General features: G+C 36.7%; 1 protein-coding gene across 1 annotated transcript in view; it reads right to left on the bottom strand.

Annotated features, from left to right (window-relative positions):
• Positions 1-20,333, bottom strand: part of CDH19 (cadherin 19) — a 117,407-nt gene extending 97,074 nt beyond the window's left edge. The window contains exon 1 of the mRNA XM_074576558.1: positions 20,211-20,333. The gene's annotated coding sequence lies outside the window, so the exon portion shown is untranslated. The remainder of the gene's footprint in view (positions 1-20,210) is intronic.
• Positions 20,334-22,211: the final 1,878 nt, after the last annotated feature.

The raw sequence follows: 22,211 nt of genomic DNA, 5'->3' as shown, positions 1-22,211 counted from the left end.
CCAGTGTCTTTAAGTACTTAGCTAAAACCTTAGTAAGAAAAATTGGAATTCTGAGACCTGACATAACAAACATACCGTGCATTTACCAAATGGCATGTTAGCGTCTTCAAAACATACATTTCAGGTGAATGTATCAAAGGTCTTGGATGCCATGAAGAACCGCCCTAAAATTCTAGTTCTCACCTGACAACACACAAACATGGATGCAGTGGTGGGTCACACAGGTCGAGTTTCTCAGACCTGACTGAGGGGTGTTACTGAAAGAGAACTACTTTCCTCACTCCAAGAAAAGTAACATGGAAAGTGGGATTTCCCAGCTGTTACAGTACTAACCAAGGACTCGGGCACTTGATAGTAAAATGTGATACCTGATAGATACTTCTTCTTTCCTGTGTCATGTAGCCCGTCTTTCACCGCTCCCTAACTCTCCAGGAGCTCTGCATTGCCCAGCTGGACTCATGGCTCTGAGGGAAACTTCTCATGGATATCTTTGGGATCCAGCCAGCCACTTGCTATGTGTAGCGGTTTCAGACCTCTAAAGGAAAAGGCAAATCCTGTTCCATCATGGTTCTTTGCAAATTCACTTACCTGTTTGAATTTTAAAAATCAGGAGTGGAGAAATAGCGCATGATGTATGTTTTACACAGCAAATGGTAAAGTGAAAATTTCAAATGCTTAAAAAAAGGGCAAAGCAAACTATTTCAAGATTGGCTATCAGATCCAAGGGGAACCTAAAAAAGCTTTTCTTCAAAGCTTTGTGTTGTTGGGGGTTTGTTTGCTTGATTTGGGTCATTTTAGTTTGGTTTTGTTTTAAATCTCCCTGTTGCAACGAACCTGGAAAATCCTGAAGTATGACAGCTTCCCCTTTAAGGAACAACTTCAGCCTCCCAAAATAGTTCTGTTTCTAGCAGATAAGGGTATCATTTTTATAATAATATTTCATAGATATTATTTTCTTCCCAATGCAATTTCTTTGGCTAAATCTATAAAAGCAAGGAACTGTTAGCAATGAACAGCATGTCAAAGCTAAATTGTTTCCTACCTGGTTTGGTGACAAAGACAGACTGAAACCATGACTAGATATCTTAAATATATTCCTAACACAGATTTTAATTTAGTCTTAAGAAGTGGGTACGTTTTATCTCCCTAGATTTTTATAAGTAACCTGTATGGCTTAGTTGAAGAGTTTTGTGTGCTCTCCCTTCCCTTTTTCCTTATCTTTCAGTTAAAGGAAGGAAAAAGTAAACATCCATAGCACATTAGCTTTTCCTTTGTGTGTTTCCCTTTTAGCGTGCTGCTTGTTTTTCTCTCATCACTATTTCTACTATTTATATAGCTTCATCTCAATGAGAAGATCTTAACTTCAAAGGGCAGAAATGGATGGGTGAACTAGTGATTGTTCTGCATCCCACAAGTTTTCCTCTGTTTTGAACTATCCAGTATGTTTTTTGCATATTCATATCGCCTTTTACACAGCACTGGTACAGTAATTCAAACACATTTGTAACACACTCCACAGCATTTTCAGTAACCACTGCTATTTATAGCAACAGTTCATGCTGAGCCTTTGGAATTAGTGTGAAACAAAAAGGTTGTGTTTTTTCAAATGTTACTTGGAACGATGGTTATTTTCCACTGAAACTGGAACATCTAAATGTGTTTTCAGATATGATGTCCCAGTTTCCTCATTCACATTGAACACTTATCAGGAGGAATCAGTGATGAACATATAGAGTGGAAGGCCAAAACTGTGCTAATTTGCTCTATGGACTGAGAAACGCTTCTTAAAATTGTAGAAACGTGCCTGTGGTGTATCTCAGAGGGAAAAAAGATTCCAAGGAAAATGAAAAAGGAGAGATACATGTAAGTGTTCCTTTTTACACCTGTATGATACATACGGTGAAAAAATAAAGAATGCGTATGTTTTAATTATATTTACGAACAGAACATAAATTCGATTTGAATGCATTTTATCTGAAAGTTTTGTTCAAATTAGGCTAAATTCTCAGCTGTGAATGTGATAAACTTGGCACAGGAAGGAAAACAAAATATGTCATAAATTTAATTGAGCACCCTTGCTTGAACACTGCAGGACTGCTGTGAGAGCTTTTATAGACTTTGGACCCCGTAAGTCATGAGTTCTCTGGTGCTGTATATGCCTGAGGTACGTAAGATATGAACTTCCCCCTGTGACTCTGATAATCCTTTGGCACCAAGGTGCTCAGACCCACTAGGTCTTGGAAATAAGGTTTGCCTTCCCCAGGCATCTCCAGCAGCAGCGGCTGAAGATGAAATTCTTTTAGCTTTACATTTAATGAATTTCAGAATTTGCAGCAGGTATGAGTATTACATATATGGGCACTTTGCTCAGACTTGAAAGCAAATTGCTGTCAGACTACATGCCAGACTACGTGAGAGGTGTCGGACAAAACCAATAAGCAACAAAAACACCCTTCCCTGCCCTAGTGGTCTCATTGCTCTGAAGTGTTCTGGAATACTTCTGGGAGCATAGTCTTATGTGTCCTCTGCATTTCAAGGGTTCTGTAAAATATAATATCTTCTGTACGTGTACGTTTTCTCTCATCATGTCTGGTCTCATAATTAAGCCAGAATAGCATTCTAACTCCTCTCTACCTCAAGATCATAATTTCCCAAATGCATCAAATAATATTTCTTTCTTTTACAAAGCTTTCTATCAGCATTTGTAGATTTTACCCATTTTGTCTTATTTCCCAAATATTTTTGCCTCTCTGTGTCTCACAAATTTTCACTGCTCAAGTTCTAACCCTACAAAAGTTATATTTCCACTGAGACAGACATTGTAGAAATCCCTTTGAGAGCATATTGACTCCCAAGGGCATCACCATTGCCTGATGAGAACACAGGCATGATGATCTCTTTGTTCCTGGCCCAACAAAGATTTGTTTCAGCTTCTCTTTGCCAACAGGAGCTTCCACATTTGCCGAAACATTCAGTGACACAACAGGTAAAAAGAAAATGAAAGGAACTTCAGAGCCTGTATCTGACCTCATAAACAGTGCTGGCATATTGGTTTTGTTTGAGTTGCTGGGGTAGTGGGGGGTGAACTGAAGTTTTGATCAGTTGGTGCTTCATCCTCTTAGATGTTTGTGTTGCATGGAATTCAATGTTTCAAAGTATGCTCTCCTGGCACATCTCATTCCTGGCCATTCATGAACAAAGTATGCAACTAGATTTGCTTTGTTTAAGGGAGTTTCAATATTTTCCTGCTTATCACAAAATCCACTATCCATAAGAAGAAACTTTATGCTAGAAATCAGTCTCTTTTTTCACACTGACAATAATTAAGCACTGAAATCCTATAATCAATGTGCTCTTCAACTCTGTCTCTGCAAATCTTTAAATAAAGACTAAGAACATTTCTAAAAGAAATATTATAACTTCACTATATGTTATCCATGCTCACATACTACAACACTAAGTAAGAATGTAAAGCCTTAGGATAGACATAATTACGGGAGAAAATCTGTCCCCTTTGCAATTCAAAGGTTAGACTAAGTGACCAAAAAGTCTAATCTAGTGGCTCAAAATTGGTTACAGAATAAAGATGCCTTGTCACCTCTTTTTAACCTGGTCACACTTACCTTTAAAGAGAGCTGTAAAAGGGACTGCACACCATAAAAATAAGCCTTTATTTGGAGAGGATTTGAGCTGCTACTGAGATTGATCTTAAAGTTGCTTTTCAGCAAGAGTGAATAACTGCAATGCTGAGATATCATTACTGAACATATAAGTAAGAAGGAACATTTTAAATTCATCCAACTTTCTTCTTCTCACTATTGATTTTAGCTAGTCACTTTTTTTAGTTGTATAAACTTATTTTAGTCCTGCCTAACTTACATAAGTATCGATTTTTAAGTTCCTGAATAGTTATTTCATCTTTCAAGAAAGCATCAGTCTTCTTTGTGTGTGAGTATGTGTGTGTTTGTGCCTATCAGAGGTCTCGTGCACAATATCTATGAAATTCCTTTCCAAATTCAAAACTGTATGCAAGAAAAAATACATTTGCAATGGAAGAAAAGATCGAAATTGTACTCAGCTCTCCTGTCACTGCTTTTGCTGTTCATTTTGGCAATGGGGGAACCTTGGCTTTTCTCTACATGAAGGATATAGTACCCCAGAAGGATTCCAAGCAATCATTTAACTGCAGCAGACCTCTTAGGAACCCAGGCATCTCAAAACTTGAGGAAAGTAATTGTTAAGGTGAATGCTGCCCTTCAGGAGAGTCAAAGAGAAATGATTGGATGTACACGATCCGTATGTTACGAATGGTTAGCCTTTAGGAACAACATGGTACCTGGCAAATCTGTATCACAATGTTTGAGAAATGCTGTTTAGAGAGTGGAACATAGTTGGTTTGAAATCCAATTCCTGATTCTGAAATTGTTGCCTATCATTCATCTGCTGCTGCTTCAATACAAAATCCAAACACTGCAGCTCAAATAATGACACAAAGTATATTAGGACAATACTGTACACTCATGTACTTTAAAAAATGCAAGATGTCCCTGTGCTGAGTTAGTACTATTATCAAGATTGAACAAATAAAAGGGAAAAATGAGAGAGCAGCAGATGCAGTTGCAACACTGTCAAAGGAGAATGCAAATCTGCTTCTTGTGTTACTAATTTATTTTGTACTCAGGATTTAGAATTTACTGATGAATCTTTTTGTCACATCATCCATCACAGCCTGGCACTAGAGAGAAGGAAGATAGAAAAATTAAAAACCTGCTTGTTACTGTAAACTAAAGAGCATGAACAACATCCATCAAAGACAGACAGATGGAAGAGAAAAAACTGTTAGCTAGAGCCAAGTGATCTATGCTGATTTTCTTTTAAACATTTATTAAAATACTCTAAATGCAGATTCAGCTTCTTTTGCTAAATATTTATTGTTATTTCTTTTGCTGTGGACTGGAAACTGCAAACAGTGATAAAGTAATTATAAAGGTCTGTAATTTTACTCTTGCTTTTATAAATACATCTACATCTCCTGCTGAAGTGCTATTTTTTGACTCTGAATTAGCAGAGGTGCATCCTATATCAGCTGTTAAGAAAGATGCTCTTTCCTTCTCTTTGCTGAGAGAGTCACAGGACAAGGCGTCTGTCATTAGTGGAGGACAGATGCTGCACAAGGGAGCTGAAACAAAGCTAGCTGCTGCCAGTGGAAGTCTTTTCATTGATTCAGTAGGCTTTAGATCAAGCTAGAGAACACCTCCTGTGTACTCTCAAACCATAAATATCTGAGCTTTTACTTACAAAGAAATACAGCTATTTACTTCTTAAGAGGTAGTCTGAATGCCAGTCTATTTCCAAATTGGAGCTAATGCAACCATACCCTCAGATTATGCAGGATCAAAATACATAGCAGAATGACTTTGTAGATAAAATTGCAAGATGTAACATTTATGATAGAAGTGCTACTGGGCCTTAGATGGCAAGTGCAAGGAAGGGGTACGAGTGTAAAGACTGTGCTGTGACACATAATGTGCAGTGGGAAACCTATAATAAAGGAAACCCAAGTGCGCACAAAACAAAATTCAAAGAGCCTTGCTGGGAGGCAACTCAATTAGCTCTACCCAGCAATTGCACCAACAAAGCTGAAGGGAATGGAGAGGACCTCTTTTGGCTACAGGGGTGTGTGAGCTGATGCAGGCAGAACGCAGGAGCAACCACACACCATGGATGAAAGGCGAAGAACAAATTTAATCTCGATACCTCGCAGACCAGGGAATCTCTGAAGCAACACCCGGGCAGAGGCATGCAAGCAGGGACCATGGGCACCGCGGCACGAGAGAGAGTTCTTGTTAGCAAGAGTCCTTGGCAGCAAGAGAGTCCTTGTTAGCAAGAGAGGGCATGGACTCCCTGTTCTCTCTGGTATTTAAAAGGGTTCAAACAGGCATAGTTTTCCCACCGTGCTTTGATCTTCTTCAACAACAGGCCAGGATTCTCAAGCTGCTAGACAACGTGCCTCTGAATCCATCACAGACTTATGTTATCTAAGTGCAAGTGTTTTTCTTGCCAGCACCCAAGACTGAATAACAGTGTCATATATGTGTTTTCCAGTACTCCAGGTGTGAGTCACTTGAGCGTATTTACAATCCTCCTCGCTGATCTTCCGTTGCTTCCCCACAAGGGGAAAGAAGAAAGAAGTGTTTTTGAGGAACTTCACAATTAAAACAGAGAAGAAAAAAAGTTAGGAGGTTTGAGGAGAGTGAATTCAAGTCAAAGAAAGTGTCACAAGCTTGACACGTGTGCATGTAAATGAAAGTCAGGGGACTACATAAAAAAAAATAATGAAGAAACATGCCAGGAAATTACATTCATTGTAGTCTAGAGCAAAGTGATACACTTAGCAAGGAGGAAAACAAATCCATATAAAGTAATAGATTTAGAGTTATTTTTAACCTATCAGGAAAAAGATCTATGTATCAACTCAGGCAGCACGTTGAACTTGGCGTCTCAATGCAAGGAAGTGGTCAGAAAAGCTAATAATTTTTCTATTCCATTACAATAGGGTAGAGAATAATATCAGAAAGTGTGTTACTATAAGTTGACCCTAATTTTCAGTACAGGACAGATTTGTACTACTTTATTCCAGTTTTGTGTCAGGAAAGCTCCATTAAAATCCTGTACTATTACAGAGTACAGATAGGCAGCTGGCTGCATTACAATTTGTTTGCAAGAAAAGAGTTCATCTCTCACCAAAAGCAAATTGGTTCCTGGCATAGCATTTTGTGTAAGAGACTTCTACCTCTGCAGTTGTCTGTTCTGCAAGGTCAGAAATAATCCCTTCAGCTTCTTCATAGACTACAAAACATAGGTCCTATGAGAAACTTCAAGATCCTTGTTTCTACAGCAGTTCCTCAGGGCTGTGCTAAAATGAATATTCATGTATTAACCCCATTTAACTTTGGTTATTGGATTTAGAAGTTGGTAAGCTCTTAGGTTCTTTACTGAGTGCTGAATCATTCTCTGAGAAATCTGTTTACCTATTTAGAGGCAAAGTTTAATTTTCAGAAACTTAGATGAATAAAGTTAGACCTTAAGTTAGGTCTGTATGTGGTACTGCTACATCAAATTTCCCCATTATCCTTTCCAGATTTACATATCCTAGTGCTTCAGTTACACAAGAAACTGAGATGACTTAATAGCTTGCTGTCTCCAAAAGGGAGATAGCAATATCCTACTGCCCTACCTCTGCTGCTTCCACACTTCTCTCTGTACAACCCTTCCCAACCTTGAGCCAATAAACTAAATCTGTCAGAAGAAAAGAAAATATAAAAGAGAAGCAAGTAATCTTCTGTTGTTATGGCAAGCCAAATGGGTTTATTGACCCTTTTCTTTCACAGGCTCTGACGTGCGTTTGCCTTCTAGAGCTGATGTGTCAGAGCACACACAAAAGAAGTGGGATTGCAGCACAGAGACAGAGCAGGTATGGAGTGGGAAGAGACAAGTTGGAGAGGAGAGAGGGAAGATTAGGGGAGGAAGAAGAGGGAGATATGTCAACCCCTTGCAGAAGCAAAGAGCAGTTATATTGTATCTGTTGTCTAATTGAGCTGCATCCAGAGAAGGGATTAACTCTTTTCTTTTTGTCATGGCCAATGACTATTTTATCCCACTTACAGTTTATAATATGGGGCAATTTTGGTTAAATGACCACAAAGGTAACGCATCCTATTTAGTATGTAAGTTCCCATTTCTCAATTTTTAAAACACTTCTCTACCAATAGAAAGAAGTCTGAATTGTGCTTATGTTTAGTCACTAATTCCAAACAACACAACTTTAGTATCTCCACTGCCTCCCAAAATGAATAGCATTTGCTATTTTTCTTGAGAACTGAGATTTATTTTAGTTGTGCTGCTGGGGTCAGAGGAACCGTACTGCAGTAACAGATACTGAACCCAAGACTGACACAGATAGAAGCCTGTAGCAAACATATTCATATACCAATAAAGTAGAAGAAATATGCTGCTTTTCTCTGCCTAAATATGCTTCCTTTCTCTGCATGAGATTTGTTTTGTTCATTTTCCCTTGTGAATCTAAAAGATAAACAGAAAAAAAATCTGAATGCGTCTTTTTCTACTGCAGTATGAACTTAGGCTTTAACTTTCATTTTGATCTTAACTTCATGCATATTCACACCTGAGACTTCTCACTAGAGTTAACAAGCACCTTCAGTTTGAGCTAGCTGGCCCATGTGATGTTCTGGGTTCGAAACCTAGAAGCTTAGTTGTTGTGTGCCACTATTGAGATCACTCTGTCCAGTGACTTTGCAAAGGAGTTCACTTAAGTGTTGGAAACTTTAGTTAACACCACTTGAAAACGAACCAAGAGCTTGGATAAAGGACTAATCTTGAGACTGCCCTAAACCATACCAGCTGCTGTGGGCCTCAGCAGAGCATTGCAACAGCCAAATATCAGTAGAGATCTTCACCGAAACACTTTAATTCAGACCTAAGTCTAACCCCAGAAGAAAATTGTCTTTCTGAAAGTATTTAATTCTCAGTCTCTTTGATGAAGTTCCCAAACAATGCTAGTTCTGGTGATGGATTTCCTGATGGAAACCTGCCTCCCACGAAATGGGCTGTTACAGTCACTGCACTCATTTTACACATGCTATGGAGGAGACACTGGACTTTGAATAGTGTAAGTGTCTCTTGATCTGAGTTAGACAGGGATCAATGAACTACAGATTAAAATCTTTCTGCATACTGGAGCCAAGTGGAGTTTTCAGTCAAAGAAAATTAAGGGTTGGCTTTTTTTGGTTTTGTTTTTGGTTTTGTTTGTGTGGGGTTTTTTTGGGGTCTTTTTGTTTTGTTTTTTTTTTTTTTTTTTAAATTGCTAGCATATTTAGAGCATGGTTTATTCTACAAATGCATTTCAAAAGACCAGATAATGAGTTCCTATATTGCATACAACTAGTAGACTCTTATATTGGATTGAGAAATTGAAGGATAAAAATCTATGTACAATGGGAACTGGATATCAGGCAGTTCAGTTTATGGTTTTAACTGACTTGATGATGCAGTTAGAAAAGTAGATCTGTGTGAATACAGTTGAGAAAACACATTCCTGCTTTAAAATATTGTTATGAATATTTGATGAAAACATAAAATATACCTGCATGACTACAGACCATTCTTCAAATTTCAAGAGATGAATCAAAATCGAGCTTTCCAGTTTATGAAAGGAACTGATACATGTTGGTGACCGATATAGAATCTGAAGAACATTTTATAGCATTAAGGATCTAGGAGTAAATAGAAAATTGGAGCATGGCTCATATAAAAGATAATAAAACCATAGAACAAGGTTCAAGGAAATGAGAATAAAGGAAAGAGTATAAATGAGTTCAAGAGATTCCTAGGTTACAATTGTTTCTCAACAAGGAAGAGATTGATGGATACGATGAAAAGGTGAGAAGTTGAATTGTGGGAATAAGATAAACCTAGGAGGGGGAAAAAAAAGTACACATGCTGAGCTGCTTGGGCACTTTGTATTTCAAAAGTGTCTCATGTTCACTAACCTCTGATAGAATTCTTTATCAGTTTGATTTGATCGTACTGCAGGGTGCACTGTGGCAGACTTCTACCAGAGATGCCCATTGCTTCAATGAGAGCTGTTAGCTACAAAGTGCGATGATGTCTTTAATTATTTCCCTTGAAATATGGAGCCCTATTGTGTGTGTTGCGTATTATTTTTAAATAAGATTCAAGCCTTCGAGAAAGCCACAGGTGGCCAAGTTGTGCTGAGGCACTTCTAGGGGTTTGGATGCTATTTTAGGGCACGTTTTCTCTGTTCTTTTTACAGGAAGCCTAATGTGGTTTGATTTTCATTTCAGCAGTCAAGATGCCCAGGATATAGCAACCGTTACATGTTTGTTCAAGTCATATCATCACCCTGGCACAACAGTGTTGCACAGCCCCTTTTCACCATCTGTGTATAGTTGTGACAGCTACTGTGTGAAGACAAGCTTGCAAGTTTGACATTAGCCCAATGAGTGGGCAACCTGGCATAAAAATGATAAATAAGAAAAGAAAAATGAGTGCAAAACATTTCTTGCTGACCATCAAGAATAGGTGAGTCATGAAAGTGTACACATGATTTGTTCTTTCTCTTCTCTCTTCCTTCACTTTTTGGAGGACAAGTATGGTTCCCTGTCTTTCTTCATCAGGCTCCAGTGCTCTAACGAGGTCCTCTTTACACTGGTGGGAGCCAAAGAAAGTTCAAAACTTGCATGTCAAATGACAGTGTTAGTAGTCTTAAAATATAATGCTGAAAAGCACAGCCTTGCTTTTGCTTTTTGAAATACTCTTGTTTTTCCCTAACCTCACTTTGCTATTGTTTTCAACCGGAACATCACCAGGCCCATAAGAACGACACTTATGTCTAATTATATAGACTGTCTTGTCTGGTTTCAGTTGACACAGATTCTGTGAGGGCATTCCTACACTTGGAAACTTAGAGACTTCTTGCTCTTTCTATTGCAAAGTAACACAGGTCACAGCTAAAATCAGGGGACAAATTTGGCAAAGGAAAATAGGGAACACTCTTTGCCTGTGTCTCTTTCACTTGGTTTCTTCTGCTTTATCTATATCCCTGTCCATTGTTATTGATAAATGAATTGTCATTGTTAAATGAATAAATGAATGGCTGAACCTGGTAAAGTCAAAGAGCATTGTCTGTTTGGTTTTTATTTAGTTTGTCTGGACATATACAAATGTATACGTCATCCCACCCTTCTGAACTATCCAGTCCAGCTATCACATGAACTCTCTTTCCTGAAGGGAACTTCGTATGTATTTTGTGAGCTCTCTCTGGAAACATAGAGAGGAAAATGCTCCTCTCGGGTTAGATTTGCATTGACCCAGTGCTGAGCACTGTGGCTGTGATCCAGCAAAGCATTTAAGGTTAGTTTATCTTTAAACATAATCCCATTGAAGTTAGTGGCATGCTCCTTGTACTTAAATTTAAACTCACAGTTGAGTGCTTTCCTGGATCACAGCCAGAGTACTCAGTACCTTCCAGGATTGAACTCCTCTCTTCTTTGACACTGGCCTAAGGCAAGATATAGAGATGTGTGAATATACATTCTTTATACTATAGAGGTTAAATACAATATTATTCTTAGGATTACTTCATATTCCATTCAATAAAAGACATTCTTAAAATTCTTGCCAGTTGTTCTGAAAGCGAGGACATTACAATTCCAAGAGTCTAACCTAGCCTGTCACTCTCCTTTCTTTTTTGATCATGCTGAATTTTATAACTCAGGAGATTCAGGTCAAGTTGGTATTCTGAATGAAGGTAATTTGTGAACACATGTTTAAATCCCTGCAATGTTCTGCTGACAAAGGCTAACTTAATAGGCAACAGATTCAACACATCTCCAGCACTGGTATACATTTTAAATTAAAGTGGATTTTACAGTTTGTACTAACTTGAGCCATTTGGGTCTGATTGAATGTCAAATGCTTCAGGCAGCCAAAGTTAAATATTTCTGTACCTGTACTAGTCTAAAGCTGGTTTGGATAGTGACCCCTACTGTTCCTCTTGAAATATAGACGTCTTGAACACCTCTACATCAGAAAATACAGATTCCACTATAGAAACAGCAGTCAACATCTGCTGAGGTGTACTATCAATTTGTTGAGGTATTTAGTATGTGGAATATTCATAGCTGTCAGAGTTATGAAATTAGTTCAATTAGAAAACTGCCCAGAGTTTGTGCAAAATCTGGAGGGCGTGATTTTTTGTTGTTGTGTTTTGGTTTGGGATTTTTGTGTTTGTGTTTGTTGTGTTTTGGTTTTGTTTTTTTTTAATTTCAAATATATGTCAAAGGTACCCAGTGCACTATCTCCATCAGATCAAATCAACTATAATGTCTGTAAATGAAACAAATGTATTACTGAAAATATTTTTTTTATTGACTGTATCATAGAATATTTAAAGGTGATCTCAAATCAGTCTAATATAAGTTTGACTATAAATGTGGAATCACTTGAGAGGTGTTTTTCTCCTCCTTCTCCTTTGTTTTCTTTTTTTCTCTCCTTTTTTTCCCTCCTTTTTGTCCCCCTCTTAAGTATCCTTTTCAAATTAAAAGTCCATATTCCTTATCTAAATATCAACCAATCAGACTTTTTACCCCAACAGACTAATCATACATTCCAAGTATTATTTACTTGATTATAAAGCCTGCTTTGATGGGATACAATCACTTTTCTGTTCTCAATGACCCACTGAATTATGACATTACTCAGAATTCCATTTAGATGATGCAAATGACCTAATCGGCTTGTCTTCTGCCATGGTAATAACTGAACTTAAATGTCAAAGCAAACTTAGTAAACAAAATCTCCCTTTCATGTAACAGAAATTATGCTATGGGAAGCTTAGGAATATTAGCTATGGAAACTTTTGTTTCTTTCACTTACACAACATAGGTATACACATACACACTCATTTTATATACTGGCATTTCAGGATTTTGTATTCTTAGCAAAGAAGGAGGAAAAACTACACAACAAATAAGTAAAATGACACTAAATTAAAGCCACAGCACAGTTATTTTGTTTTGATTTCTATAATAATTTATGACTTTATCCAAAGTTTGGTCACAGTTTTCAATGAAGCAAATTATTTCTCTTCTCCTTATTCAAGTGGTGATTATAGTTGCGCTGTTTCTTCTATTTCTTTTTTTTTACCTTTATAAAAAGCCTGAATCAAGCAAGCTATGAATTAGCATCAGTATAGCATTAGTAAAAATATGAGCCACACAGCTAGATCAAAATTAACATTAAACTGGATGGCTTGGTAGCAATTTAGTTTTGACAGCACTGAGATTCCTGAGAAACAGCTACCTACTTCTGTTTATGAGGCTTATGCAGCTATCACAGCTTGCTGTTTTAGGTACTTTACCCAATGTTCAAGATATCTAGTGAAAAATAGACAAAGAATAATTACATATCCCACTCTCATATCTTGGTTACTATACAGGCTTCCACAAAATTATCACCTAAAAAGATGGGCATAGTCTTCTAGATTTTCTCAGAAACACAGAGGTGCTTTTCCAAAGCAAATGTTTGAAACTCCAACCCAGTCCTTGCTTGCACACCTATTTGGTGGCATCATGGCAAAAAAAAAGTCTTGATAAGTAGTGGTGAAATGCTGCCAACTAGACTTTCCAACTATTTTAATTTTTTATCAGTATCATTCTTAGTTAACTGATCACTGGAACAGGGTGCCCAGGGAGGTCGAGGTTGTGGAGTCCCCTTCTCTGGAGACTTTCAAGACTCGCCTGGATGCAGTCCTGAGTAATGTGCTCTAAGCAATCCGGCTTTAGCAGGGGAGTTGGACTAGATTTTCTCTAGGGGTCCCTTCCAACTCTGAAAAATTCCATGATTCCATGATTCTGTAAATGAAATTTGATTGTTTTGAGGAAGTCCTTACGCTGAGGCAATGCTAACTACTGTATTTCTGCAAGAGTGAGAAGTTAAATTAGCTATCAGTGTTAGTAATGATTCATCCCAAGTGACCCAACCTTCCAGGTGGTCTGTACTTTTGATTTTAGGCAGATTCACATCTGCCAGAAGACATAATGCACTTTTTACAATATGATTATGTTTCTGACATAGCGCATATCTTCTTTTTAACCTGAAAATCAAGACTGAAGTTTGGTGACCTGTAATAGAAATCATACTTGAGATTCCCTGAGGGAAATCAAGAGTACTTTCTCCATTACATGTAGGCAATGCCTACCAACAGGGAGATTCTTATAGACATCATATTATCTACTATACCCAAGCATATTAATCTAACGTGGACATAGAAGTTTCAAATTTGAATTCATATTCTTTCTTCATTTAGTTCAATGAACTGGTTAGGGACAGGTGTGAGAGTCTGATTTCCAAATTCAACAAAGTTTGGGATTTTCTTCGAAAATGAAGATAACAGCAATTAAAGAGGAATAAATAGTGAAAATAGGGAACCCAAATAAAGTTTGGAGAAGAACTATGTTGTCTTTGGCTTTGTTTACATCACAGCAATGATGTCAAAACTCTATTTTTCATATAGTTATAAAAATCAAATATTAAATATTAAAGGGTTAATATTTTATTTTGCTATAAAAGCTATCCCCCAAAAGTATATGAAAAATATTTCCTATACTGTTGAATTATTGCATAATTTTCAAAGTTGTATACTAACTTAAGCACTGTATCTATACCTGGGATCTGACCATATCTTCCAGTTACAGTTGTCAGTCCAGTTTATAAATTTCTACTTACAGTCAACAGCCCAAGTTCATAAAGCATATTTAGTTGTTGTGTATATATGTATTTATGTACACACATATATATGAAATAATATTATCTTTAGAATAAAAAGACACCCAGAAACATTCTGAAACATTCAAATCTACTAAATACCATTCACTAAAAATGCATTGTACAACTTAAAGATGAGTATCAGTCTCATAATTGTTTATTGCATCTGTGGTCTTCTAACATATTTTTATTATTTCCTGCCCCTTTTTTTCTCACAAGTTTATCTGAAATAGGAGTAATTCATTTTAAGATCCCAGTGAGTCTACGACAACAGTCTTCGGAATCAGGTAATAAATGTCCTACAACAGCCAAGCCATATCATTAACATTATTTTACTGCAGCTTGATGCTCTTTTTACCATTAATATCACTGTGTTTCACACACACAAAACCACACTGACAATCAGTCCAACATCTTCCAATTTTTTTACCCTGCTTTTTCCTCCTTCTGTAATACTGCTTGCCTTCAAACAGATATTCTATAGTTCCTTGGTGTTAAGTTTTTAAAGGAGTAGTAAAATTTTCAAAGCCTTAATCACAGAAAGAAGAAATCAGTTAGCTTTTGTCTATTCACAGGAAATTGTTGTTGTATTTTCAACAGCTTTAATAATAACATGAAGAATGTTTGGATTCCATCTGTCACCACTTTTGGTTATTCATTTCATATTTGAGACTTAAAAGGAGAGGACACTGGGAGTATAAAGAACCTCTTTTCATTACTGAAATAGTTACATATAAGTATCCTCAGGACTATTCTGTTCCCTGGTTTTGGTAAGTAAGTGGCATGTGACAAATTAAATCATAACACAATTTGTCCACCCAATGTAGCAGAGACCACACAACTGAAGAGCAGCTTTGAAACACAGAACCTAAGAAGGATTCCAGTCGTTAGTCTGGTAAATCTGAATAAACTCAAACGGAATAGTTATCACTGCAAATTGCTTTATTCATTATCATCTTGTCTATACCTGTGCTGTATATTCAAAGGCTCAACATCTCACTTTTTATTTTAACTTAGTGATTTTGCTTTCGTGTTTTCTGACACAAAGTTCATTAATGATTTATGAATTATGAAATTCATACAAGAATTATGAATTCATGTGGAATTCATATGTGAAATTCAAAATTATGAAAAAACAAATCCCATGTTGATTATACTACTTTTGCTTGTATGCTAATAAGACCGGTGCTTAGACAAAATTGGTGACTCAAAAATGAAAACTTGAAAGAATCAAACAAGTTAGGAGAGGTGCCACAGTCCTTTTCTTTCCCTTGCAACATCATGAATCCAAACAGTACTGCTCTATGAGTTAAATACTGCTCAAATTAGGTGACATATGCATGCATACTCACATGTATTTACACTTACTATTTAGAAAAATTAAACAAAACCAATATTGTCTCAATATTACTTCATGTAACACAATGAAAGTACTGTTCATTAACTAAGTAATAAGTATTACAAGCAAATAAAGGAGATCTTTTAAACAATTTGATACTTTGCTAGGGCTGCTTGTTTCCTCGGAAAAGGTACTTAGTTCTGTTACATCAAAATCTTTTGGGTCTTCTGTGATTTTTGATGGCTCTGTCACATTATTTCTACAGTTTATGTGGATTAAGAATGAACCAGCAAGGTCTGAATAAGACACATATCAGGACGGGGAATATGCAAACTTTCTCCCTGCAAAGCAAGGCACATACAGAAATGTGATTTCACGGTAAGCTTAAATTGACTACTAGAAAAGTTAACAGAGTCAAAAATAGGAAACTGTATCAGTTAAAACTTGCTGTTATTGTATAAAAGGTCAATGATCTTGTGTTATTATGTTTAAATGTGGAAAAATATTATCACACAAGGCCTATAGACTGTGTTTGTATAAACTGTTTTGTCATTTCTCTTTTGCAACACGCAAGCAGGGTTATAGCTGTGGAAGAATAGAAGAAGGACAATATTGCATTGGAAATAGCAAAGGCCTGATTATTTTTTCTTTCTGTTTGAATAATTTTTTATATAATTCTACTTCTGAGGTAGTTATCATTAATATTTCAATCAAAATCCCCCAACAAGAATCTGTGTTCCTTGTTATCTACCACTGATATGGACATATTCATAAACTTCTGTAAATGTAACAAATTACACTAAGAAAATACCAAACTTCACTTTACTGACTTTTCCTATTAGGAATTGACCTTCAGGGTTCCAGATCTGTTATTGCATAGCAGAATGACAGCCACAGGTGGATTTAAGGAAAGACAGTCTTATCTTACCAGGGAGTTTTCCTCTTGTTTAATCTCATTTGGTTATCCTCAGCTATACTCAGATAAAATATGTTGTGCCAGTATAAGATCTGACTGCAGTAAATCACTGAAATAAATTTAATAGAAAATTGGTAAAATATATTTAATATTTAAAATATTGTATACATTTGACATACATCAATAACTCTGTTACAGCTGCACTGGTATATTAATTCTGTGTTTGCATTTATGAACATTTTGAAAAAAATGATTTATTACCAGAAAAAAAGCAAAACAAACCAAAACAAGAAACCCAATCCATGCACAGATTTCCATAATGGGCTCCATTTTTCAAGTACACTGAAGACAAAAGAAACAGATCTCCGATCTATTCTAATTCTTGGCATGAATGCTCCTTTATTTGTAGATCGTTGGCCTGACAGACTGGAAAAGCGACAACTTCTATTTCTTTTGGTGGCTCACATCAATCTATTGCTAGGAAAATAGATGAAAGGTTCAGATTTGTATACACAGGCATCAGATTGAACTCTGCTGACGGCTATATTTTGCTTCTGTGGGATTATATCATATTCACTGTGTGCACTGTTGCTGAATGTCTTGCTCATAAATGTCCTTGTAGGATCAGTTGTACAATTTTTGTGTACTGTAATATACTGAAGCTTCTAGACAGATGAGCTTATAGAGGTGCAACAGAGCCATCCTGTACTTTAACAAATTGTTAAAGGGATGTGTCTGTCTTTCTTTACATCCCTGAAGGGAAGCAAAGAAAGAATAGTTGTGGATAGTATATATTTCATGAGCAAGTAAATCGAGTAATCCAACTGAATCCAACTGAAGACTAAGCACAGCTAGGCAGGTAGTGTGAAGAAAACCACTTTTGCAACTCAATTTGCTTCCATAAGAGGAATAACACTGGATTCAGGATGTGCAAAACCAACTACTAGACTGTGAATCACAACTTTTTGTTGCTTACTCTGTGACCTTTACAATTTCATAACATAGTCCATAGGAAAACATGCAAACAGTCCTCCCCACCCAACATCTGTCTGCACAGAAATACTTCATGATTCACAGAGGTCATAAAGCTTTCATCCGTTGTTGTTGCTTAATTCTCTTGAGGAAATCATGAATAATTTTTGTGGTGAGCTGGACGTTGTACCACCATTGGGGAAAGAAAGAGTTAAATGCTTCCCAGACTTACAAAATTCTGCAAATTTCTAAGCTCTGTGTGATGCAAGGATAAAAATGTGATTCCACAGCAAGGAAGACAGAGAACAGACATGGATACTAATTACTCTTCCCAGTCTTGCCTTCATGATCCTTTTCTGGGGAAAAGAACTAAGAGGATTTTTCACTCCTGTCTTTTACATTTCAAAACATCACCCTTCTTGCAGCAGGCCAGGATAGGAGAGGTAATTGGACGAGGCTGTTTGCCATGCTGAAACTACTGAAGGGAAAGGAGTGAATGGGTAAATACTTAAGCCTCTTCTTCCATTCAACAAGTGTTAGAAGAGCAAAAAGTGTCAATTATGACAAAACTAGTGCGACATTTTTCACAGAGGCCTATAATTATAGGTAGAAGTTGAACAGAAGAATCATACTTCTATTTCTGGCTTCTTGGGACAGAGAGAAAATACATGAATCATTGAGTACCATAGTCTGCTGTTATATCATGACTTTCATTGATCAAATGGATCAATGAAAAATTGGGTTAATTGACTTTGTGGCTCAAAGCAGGACTATCTTGGCCATAGAATAATTCTAAGCTCTAGAAGTAATTCTGAAGCAATGAATCGGGGTAAAAGAATATACTGTTTTCAAATGATTAGTATTGTTCCAGTGTCCAGCCAAATTTCTTTCTGACCAGTTTGTACCTATCTAATTTTCTTTTAAATCAAACATAGTGACAATGATCGTGGGAGGCTTGAGATGAGCTGTAACATTTTCTGGTTTTATATTATAAAGTCCAACTGAAAAACAAAGGAAGTCTATGAAAATAAAGAGGAAATATCTTGTTTAATTTATTCACTTTTATATTCTGTATATATTTATATAAAAGCTGTGAATTTTTTATATATATACACATATATATATATAGTTCCCCTGGTCCAGAAGAATCCTGAATTCTATGAAATAAAAATTAAACATAAAAAGAATTCATGAGTAGGTAATCTCTAACATTTTTTATCTGGTCAATTAATAATTAACTTTAAAATGTGTATTTTTTTTCTTTTTTTTCCTAAATGAAATAAATTCCCAAGTGGAAGGTCATTTCAATCAAATAAATAAAACTTCAACAAGTAACTAAAACTTGAAAATGTTAAAGCATCACATTTTAATAATACTTGTCTTTCTTTTCCTTCCTGTTTAAGACAGACATTTGTCAATACTTACTTTTCTCCATCTATTCATATTGCTTTCAATAAAACTTTTTTCAAAAAAAAAACCAAACCCATTAGAAAAATCCCAGCTAGTTGGAAGCATTTGCATAAATATAAATATTTTTGAAGAAAAACACTTTCACACTGACAGTAAGAATGTTAAAACAAGCAATTTTTGAAGGTTTTGGAATCTGTATATTCTCATGGCTGCTGAAGGCTACTACTTCTGATAAAGTGGATCAACTACATACTGTATTGAAGAGAGTTTAAAATGTCCTCAGTGACTTCTGGATCAATGTCAGTGAGTGACACTTTAATACTTACTCAACACTGTTTGGTTCAGAACCTGAGAACAGGATTGATAACAGTCTATGATTTCCTTTAGTAACTCTCCTATTTTTGCAGGGGCTAGTTCAGAGCCTGATACAAGATATTGCAAACTTTTTGATTCCTGCTTTCACACTCTGGTGCTTCTGAGATTATTATGCCTATTCTAATTAAATGCTTGCTATACTGTAGTCAGTGTAGACTATAATATTTATGTGTCCCCATAATTAAGATCTGACATAATTCAGAGCCAAAATTCAAAGTTTTCTTCATCTTCCAGATATTATACAAGATACTGAGCTTCTCAGCCAGGGTTTGAAGGTAGTTTCAAAACGAGGTATTGTAGAAAGAGGGAGCCAAGCTTCATAATTGAAAGATGACTGAGGCATTCATCTGTGAAGTTTATGCATGTTTTCAATTAGTTGCAAATGTTCTTTACAAAGTTCAATATATAAGACAGGTTATTTTGGAAAACCCGCACACCCTTTCAATCAACAGAGATGCTCTTTGGGACAAGTGTAGACAATTTGAAACTGGGGAAAATACATGAACAGGTAAAAGTGAAAGGAAGAAAATTAGGAATATGCCAACTATTATGATGGAGTAACAATAAGGCATAATGAACCACAGATCCCCTTCTGATTATCCAACCTCTGAATGTGCACAGCACTTTCTCAAAAGTGCAAGATACCTTTACTTGCTTTTGATCACCATCTATACCTCTATAACCCCATCCTAGACACAAGGAAATTAGGGATTTGCTGCTGTCGTGACCAAGACTCTGTCTTGAAACAGAACAACCTGAGGGAGTCAAAAACAAGTCCCAAAGTTTAGATAGTAGGAAGACAGATGAGCAAGACAAAAATAAACACCATACCTGCTTTCTTCATAAAATCAGTTGTCTCTTGCTGTCAAGGAATTCCTCTTAGATTCCCTTTTCTATGTGTGGCTGAGTCTCAGCATTCAGTGATATTGTACGTCATTTATCACTACCAGCACTGGGAGCTACACCAGCGTCTGTGGGATATGTAGTATGTTTTGGATGAAAGCTCTCCCTGTCACCTTCAACAATGCCAATTGTTCTACATCCCCAGTGTTCTGCACTTGTCTTTGGTGGTTAGAAACCGCTGTCGCAGCTGCAGTGGGAAAGGGTTTTGAATAAATATTAGGCAGACAGCAAACATACTATATATAAGCTTTACATGAAATTCTGTTCTAAACTATAAGTAATGTGGTAAGTTTTAACATTCTTTATGAATGTCTAAATTAGAAGCCTACTTTATTAATTGTCAGAAGGTGTCTAAGGAAAGACTATTATTGTCCTAAACTTTCCAGTCAATAAAAAGAGTCAGGCATTTCTGATTCAAGATACGGCTGCATTAAGTGGTCAAGTTTGAATTCAGGCTTGAGATCTCAGACCCAGGAATCTCTGGCACTGTAGATACATTGCTGACAGCAATTCCATCCATGCTGCACTTCGGTAAAAGTAATTTTTTCCTTCAAAAGCTATCTACATAGTTTTGTATTGCAATATGATAACTCCTCTGGTACAAACTACCCTATCTGCACCATTCAGTCTTCATAAGCGTTGAGCATGAGGAAACTTCCTCATGAATAGAGAGGTCTGACTCATCTCACACCATGCTGTCCAAACAAACTTTCTGCAGCTGCTGTGACAGCAAGAAAAACAGATGAATCTGGAAGAAGGAGGCTGCCTCAGCATCTCTGTGTTCTCTGTTTGGGAGCCACATGTACCCAAAGCTAAGAAGGTAAAGTAATTCCTCAATTTCTGTTCTGCCCTTGACATTGGGAGTTTCTGAAGGTATCCTACATGGGAAACTACAAATACATGTTTTGGCAGACAAGATCACAGAGGCATTGTGTTCCCCTTTACCTTTTCAGTGACAGTTGCAGAGGACAGAGAGCAGCACTTGGTGATGGGATCCCATGACTCTTCAAATATGCATGCTTACTTGAACGATTTTGATAAGAAAACTAAAGTCAGAACGAAAATCAAGCCAGGAAGATATCAGAAAAAATGTGTTGAAGCACCTAATTTAAGGGCATATGCTCTGACTCGTTCTTTTGAGCAACTTGCCTTTTCTCATTGACGCTGTGGAGCTTATTATCTTCATGAATGAGATGACTAGGACCTGACATAGTGCTTGGGTGTACAGTTGCTCAAAGGCATTTCCACTGCAGAAGAATCTGTCAAAAAATGGGGATTGAATCTTTCTGTTAAAGTCTGAAGGTTGATGACAAGACACTTAATACCAACTGTTGCATGTCCTTTTTCCTGTGTTTGTTTCCAGACTCATTATGTCAAAAAAATGCTTGCTAAGAACTTTGTTCTTATGAAATGATTTTGCTGCCTTGGATTTCAATAGCTATTCTGCAATCACCAAAAGAGAGGTTGCCACAGAGAACTGATCTTCCGCTTAATTGCAGGTTGTTTCTCATCCTTGTATTGTATCTGTGCACATTTGCTGAGATGTAGGTCCCTGACACATCTATCATGTGCCAGTTTGATGCTATATCTGAATTGATCCCCTTTATTTTGTTGGCAGGGCATGTAGATGAAAGGCTATGGCAGTATACACTTTAGTCTTACTGTGAGGTACTGCCAGGGCACAACTGAGAAGTGATACCAAGTTCTGCAATCCAGTGCAGTTTCCATGTCCCCCACATTTGAGCTACATGCTTTGTTTAAATTCTTGGCAAGTTAGTTAAGGTTTCAGGTCTGTTTATCATCTGATTTATTTCAGACACTGTCAAGCAGGTTTATTAATGCTAAGTGCAGTGGGAAGCCTTGTGATTATCATTTATATGATAAAATGAGACAGATAATAAGATAGACAAATAGATAGGGATTTATGCA

Source organism: Larus michahellis, chromosome 2 (genome assembly GCF_964199755.1).
Source record: "Larus michahellis chromosome 2, bLarMic1.1, whole genome shotgun sequence".
NCBI classification, from domain to species: Eukaryota; Metazoa; Chordata; class Aves; order Charadriiformes; family Laridae; genus Larus; species Larus michahellis.
Note: the sequence above shows the minus strand (reverse complement) of the source record. Positions and strands in the feature narration are given on the sequence as shown.